The following is a 6537-nucleotide window of genomic DNA, read 5'->3' as shown; positions in this document are numbered from 1 at the left end:
CCTGGGATGGAGGATCCCTCTTGGCAGTGGTCTGTGCAGTTTTCTACCCATTTAGGGCTAGATATACAGCCAGGACAAACCAATGTCCCTGGGTTTTCTGTGGGGCTGTCATGTATTTCTTGGCCTCTTCCTGCTCAGTTGAGAGGATGTTGACATCCCCTGAAGCCAGGGCCAAAGCACATTAGCAAAGTCTTTCTCTTGCAGGCACTTTGTTGTGTGCTGGTCTCTGGGTTGTGCGAAACCACTCCTGGGCTCGAACATGAAGCTCAGAGTTCCCTGCTGCAGGGATTGCACTGTAGATGATTTTTCCATCTGAGCAGGGCTCTGAGTGCTCAGCTGCAAATGCCAGCATTTATACAAGCTGCACAGCTGCTTTCAGATGTGTGTGCTGTTTACATGCAGACTTCAGCTGGTTGCTACAGTAGCATTTAGCCAGAGTCCCTTGGGGAAAAGCTTCCCTCTGCTCCAGAGATGAGGCAGCGTTTGTGTCGCTAGTAGGACAGGCTGGCTGATTTCATTACACTGAGACTTGCCTCCTGGACAAGAAAAAAACACAGAAGCTGCCCCAGAAAGGAGAAGGACTTAGCAGTGTAAATCTACACACGGACTACTGGTGCTTTTATTGCCTGGGTTATTTGATGTCTCTGCCTTCCTTGAAGTGATAGCTCTGTTGTTACTGGGGGAGGGCAAGTAAATCTGAAGTGCAGAAAACACGAAATCCCTCTTACTGCCCTAGCAATTATGATTTTGGCCACAAAAATGGCCTCTTTTCCTATGAAATCACCTCCTCCCTACTCTCCCTGTCCCTTTGTGTGTCAGAGTGAAAGATACAATAATGAGGACAGGCTTTATTGGAACTAGTGTTTGGCTGGGCAAACGCAGAAGTTGTTCTATGCATGAGGATGGGGAATCCAGCACCACTGCAGGCTGACCTTGCCAAGTTGTCCAACTGTGAGAGGGTGTTTGAAATATCACCATTTTAATGGCATTTACTTTCAATGTTTTGTTCAAGAAGGATTTTCTACTCGTCTTCCTCTCCACCCTTCCCAGAGTGCTGGGAAGTTCATCCCTGAAAAAAAGCAAAACTGGAGGATGTCTCTCTTCTGGGTTTCTGATAACTGATAAGAACTGTGGAAAGTCCCATAGGTGAGCATTTTCCTTCATTGCTCAACAAGACTTGGTGCTTATATTTCTTAGGAACCTGCCACTTTCCATGTCTCTTTTAATGCAGTGTGATTGTTATGACATGTACAGTACCTGAAATTTAAAATCCATTGAACTGGGGCCAAAGTCTTCTAAATGGCCACTGATTGGCAGTTCTGTGATTTTTGAGAGACTTGATGTGAATGGTTCACCCCTGCCTTTCCAGAAGAGCTGAGTATTCTTTAGTGCTCCTAGGCTAGCAGTTTTAATGAAATCTGTGGAACAGCTCTTCTCTGCAGTCTCATTTATTTTACTGCCTAGTAACTGTTAATGGGAATTGTCTTTGCAAAGAAAGCAAATATTTCATTCAGGATAAACATTGTTGGGGCTTACCAATTTCTTCCTGATGAGTTTCATCAGTCTGAAGCTTTATAATTTTCTGATTAAAACAAAACAAAAGAGTATATGGGAAATGCTACATTTAGGAAAACTACTCTTGACAAGGGGAATTTTGGGAGTTTGCTGACATGATATTTCTGATTCGAGATTCAAATTTTTTGGTTTAAAATGGTGCATGAGAAAATGTGGATTTGTGTTGTTGGGGGATTTTTCTTATTTGTTTTGGGTGGGGGTTTTTAATCAGGTTCAAAGCAAGAGAATGAGATGCTTTCCCTCATTGTACTGGATAAAAGTGTTACGTTTTTCAGTATTTTAAATGTATGGCTCAGGATAAGCAGCAGTGCAATATTTTCTTCTTGATGGGTAGTGGAGTGGAGACATTAGTGACGCTACAATTGAGGCCAGATCCTGCAGTGGCAGAACAAAATTAACCCCCTCATGGCCAGTGACATCATGTGTGCTGTCTTTTGGGCAAGATACCTGAGCTCACACAGTCCTTCAGCTTTTGTTGTGCACACATGTGGGCTGTAGCTTTAGGCAGCCTTCTGGGAACAGCAGGAAAAACAATCAGTGCTCTATGCTGTCCCTTAGCATGCACTGTTCTGCATGCCACAGGCACAGATGTATTTTATCTGACCCGGCTCACCTCTGTACCTCCTTCTTCCCTGCAGCAGATTCTTAAAAAGGTCCCTAGGTCCCATAGCTGGTGAAGCTGATGGTCTTTTGAGTTCAGGTCATCCCTGGGCTGTGCAGGCGTTTGCTTGTAAGCTGCAGGGTGGCTGTGCAGCACCTCTCCTCTCTGGGGAGTGCTTGGCCTGGCCTCAAGGGCAGCCTGCACCAAGAGTGGCAGGTGATTTCCAGAGCAGCTCTTCCAGGACCTGCAGCCCAGGGAATTGCTGGGTTCACCTCCAGGACGGCTCTTGGGGGTTCACTGCAGGCCAGGCGGGAGGAAGTCACCGCCGCTGCCTGGCTTAGATCTTCCAAAACTGCTGAAGGCAGAAAGGAGAACAAGCAGCAGACAGCAAAGGAAAGATTAATTGGCCAGCTGCCTGAAGGGCTGGTTGGGGTTGTATTTCTTGTTCTTACCCTTGCAAATTTCTACAGGATTGTAAATCTTGAGCTGCTTCCCAAATGAGGAGACTTCAGGTGTGTTTTTCTAAATAAGTAAACCTGAGCATACTTCAGTTCTTTGACTCAACACACAGGAATTCCCATTGGCTTTATTACACACTGACAAGTGTGCTGGGGAAAGCAGGACAGATCAATGGCTGTGTTTGAGGCAGGCCATAAATCACTTGTGACACCAGGCAGCAGATTGACTGACTGGTCTTGTTCCTCCTCCCCTCCCAGCACGCCAGCCCTGACCCCAGCTTGCCATCGAGATGTCGGTGAGGGCTGGCTGTGATTAATGCTGCAAGTGAAACCCTGGTCCAGTCGGCAGCCGGCAAGCTTGAGCTGAAGGTCTCCAGAAGGAAAAGTCCAAGGACAGCACTACGAGTCAGATGAGGAGTAAATGTACATTGGTTAAATCCTCCCCAACTCCTAGCACCACTGCCCTATGTTCTGTTCTTGGTGTCCCTGCGAAATTGTTGCTTTACATGAATGTCTGTCCCTGTTCCAAACATGTTCTGTGAGTGTTTTACATCATAGGACTGAGCAACAGCAGCATTAAAGCTGCAAAACGGACAGGAGGGTTTCTGATACTAGACGTGGGAATCTGGCTTCTGATGGGTTTTGACTTTTTGGAAGGAGCTGAGATGGGGAGATGGTTTTGAATTTAATATTTTGTTCACTGGAAATTGTAGCCTTGGGGTGAGCAAAAATCAGACATAGCCCTGGTCTAGACAGGAGAGGGGTGTGAGAACCTCCAGAGTGCCAAGCACTCCCCTCCCCTGCCCCCATGCACCAGGGCTGGCGTGGGAAGGGAAGGACAATAAGAAAAACTGCTGGAAAAATCATACCACTCTTGTTTGAAGTTTTCAGACCGCTCTTTTGTTTTTACTGATAAATTGAGATCAAAATGAGGGAAATTCTAATTAAAAAAAAAATGAAAGCAATAGAAAGCACAGCCACTCATCCAGTTTGATTGAAACTCTTCTTTTTGGTAGGAGGAGAGAAGGAGAAAGATCTAGATTTTTAATCCAAGTTGAAAAATAAACCCTCATCCAGTGTCAGTAGTGGCTTGTCATCTTGCTTTTGAAGCCTTTTTTCTGGAGGAAACAGTTAACAACTAAAGAGCCCCAGACCTGTATGCAGAGAGCTTGCTCCTTCCATGGGAGCACAGGATACTGGGAGTGTCTTGTGCTGGTAGATAAGAGTCAAGATGCCAGGGCTGTGGGTCTGCCCACAGGCAAGATCTTAATTAAAATTTATCTATATTATATCAAATATTGTTCTGAAATTTTTCAAACTTATTTCCATGTCTCAGAAATTAAAGGAATATTTTGCAGGATCTTGACATTCATACCTTTTTCATCTAAGCTTTTTTTCTTTCTTCTAAAAAGGTCCAATGCCTATGCTGATGCAATGTTTGATAAATGATGAAATCTCAATAGGAAACAGTGACAGAATTTTTTCCTTTCTCTCTTTTTTTTTTTTTTTTTTTTTTTTTTTGGTAAGTCAGTAAGAATTGTACAAGCAGCAGGAAATACCATCAATGATAGCATCTTCAAGACATTCTTCTTGAAGAAGCAGACTTCTAATGGACATCCAAGGGCCCTGCTAATGCCAAGACAGGGCCCTTCCACATTTGTGGGCAGTGCTATGGTGCAGCACGCCAGAGGCCTTCTGCAGAACGGTGAAGACAGAGTTTGATGTTTATGGGCTTTTTAGTTCTTGTGCTCTGGGAGTGGGCAGGCTTGGCCAGGTTGATTTCTTTTGTGTTTTGTTTTTGTCTTTTTTCAGGGCACAGCAAAAACTCAGAAATGGAAACTCTTGGTGAGGAGATAGCTTTTCTTACCCTCCTATCATGCTCCTCTCAAGCACAGCTCAGGTTTACTTTACAGCTTTTCCCTTTCATCTGAAACCTTCCAATTTCAGGCAGGTTAGCTTGCCAAGGTGCACCTTCCCTTTCATAAATATTGCAGTAGCTACAGGCTATGGAGACTTAGCCAAGCCAGTTCTCTTCATCTATCATGATCTCACCCCTCCCTTAACCCCCTCCTCTCCCGCCCTCTCATTAAATAAGAACAAAAGGCAAACCGTAACCCTCTCACATGCCACATTAATATATGGTATAATTTTCCAGTTCTGCCCAGTTCTGGTAAGGCTATGTAGAAAATGGGGCATCCCTTGTGCTGGGAACAATTGCAATCTCCTGTCCAAACTTGCTCCTAGCTGGAACATCCTGGGCTGCCCAAACGCTGCTGAAATAACAATGAGGTATTGGGCACTTTTTATGCCCCTGGGCTTCAGAGGTTGAAAGACCTAAGCAGCAGCTTCCCTAACTCCTGTTTTCCTGATCTTCATCTCATTGAGGGTTAGCAGAGCTGGTGCCTCTGATGTTTTGCAGGTCAGGCCTTTGGGGAACTGGCACATGCTCTACTCTTGCCTACTATGGAGGCTTCCTCCTCCTGGGGCCAGCTGCCCTCCATGCATGTAAGGGCTATGGGGAGCTCTGCAGCTGGTGTCCCTGCCCGGAGCAAGGGCTGCTCTGCCTCCCACCTGGGTTGCAGCAGAGTTCAACTTAGTTCTGCAAACAGAAATGACTTGAAATACAGGTTCCCTGTGCACAGCTAAGTAGAGAATGTATTTTTTTCCCCCCCCTGTGGCCCTCTAGCACTGCTAACACACGGGCGAATGAGGGTTTGTGTGTATCCTCACTGCAGCTCTGTTTGAGGCTTTGTACACATGCACAGGTGTGAGTGCAGGAGTGCAAAAAGACATACTTTAAATCAATATTCTTTCACCATCATTCAAGGATACATTTGCTTCTGGTTAAAGAAGCCAAAGATTAATAACTAATAATATTAGATCATGGAGCCATTCGTCCTGAACAGAAGGTGCACCAGATGCTGAACTGTATGTAGTTCTGCTACTGGCTGCATCACAGTAGTGCCCAGAACCCAGCTTTGTCTGACTGCTCAGTGCTGTGTATGGTGAAGTTTGCACACATATGCAGGCCTGAGATTGTTAGATGATGAAGCAAAGAAGAGAAGGATGAAGGAGAGCAAAATCTGTAAAATGCTGTGAAAACATGCTTCCTGTCAGTCATTACAGGCACACAAGGAAGCATAATAAGGAAACAAATTCTCCTGTCTGTTTCAAATTTTCAGGGAAAGTCCAAACAGGTTACTTTTTTTTTTTCTTGGAAAGCACAAACCATTATAAACAGAAATATAAAACCCAGAACTGCCAAAAAATCTGAACATTTCACCAGAAGAGAGGTCAGATCTTGCAGTTTACATGAGAAATACATTCCATGAAGGACAGGGGTGACTGTGTGACAGGTTTAGTCACAAAAGTGATCTAGATCCCATATTTCTCTTCTCTTTTCTTAGAAACTTTTTAGTGAGCTCTGATCATTCCTAGTCTGAGCAGGTTTCATAGAGGTTGCTTTTGTGTGCTTTGCCATTAGTGCCTCTCTCCTTTGCTCCCAGAGCAGATATGCACTGCTCTGCATTTTCTCCAGCCCCTGGTTCCCTTTTACTCCAAGCAGCTTTTATTTTTGTTCATTGTTGAACTTTTCTTCAGGGGACTCTGCTGGACCCTTTGTTGCTGCTGAGGGTGGTTATCCCTCCTTCCCTGTTTCTAAAATGCCTCCCCTCACATGCCTACCCTTACATCTGTCAAGGACACCAACAGGTGACACCTTCCTCCTCCCCATCGCGTCAAGGCTAGAAAAGGCTGTGGCGAGGGGAGCACTTACAAATAAGGCCAGATTTGGTGACCAAGGTCCATGATGCATTTTTTTATTTATACTCATGCACGCACACTTGTGTGCATGTTACAATGACTTCAGGGGACTGGAGGGGACTTTCCGCCAGGATTAACTGA

Source organism: Indicator indicator, chromosome 13, assembly GCF_027791375.1.
Source record: "Indicator indicator isolate 239-I01 chromosome 13, UM_Iind_1.1, whole genome shotgun sequence".
NCBI classification, from domain to species: Eukaryota; Metazoa; Chordata; class Aves; order Piciformes; family Indicatoridae; genus Indicator; species Indicator indicator.
Note: the sequence above shows the minus strand (reverse complement) of the source record.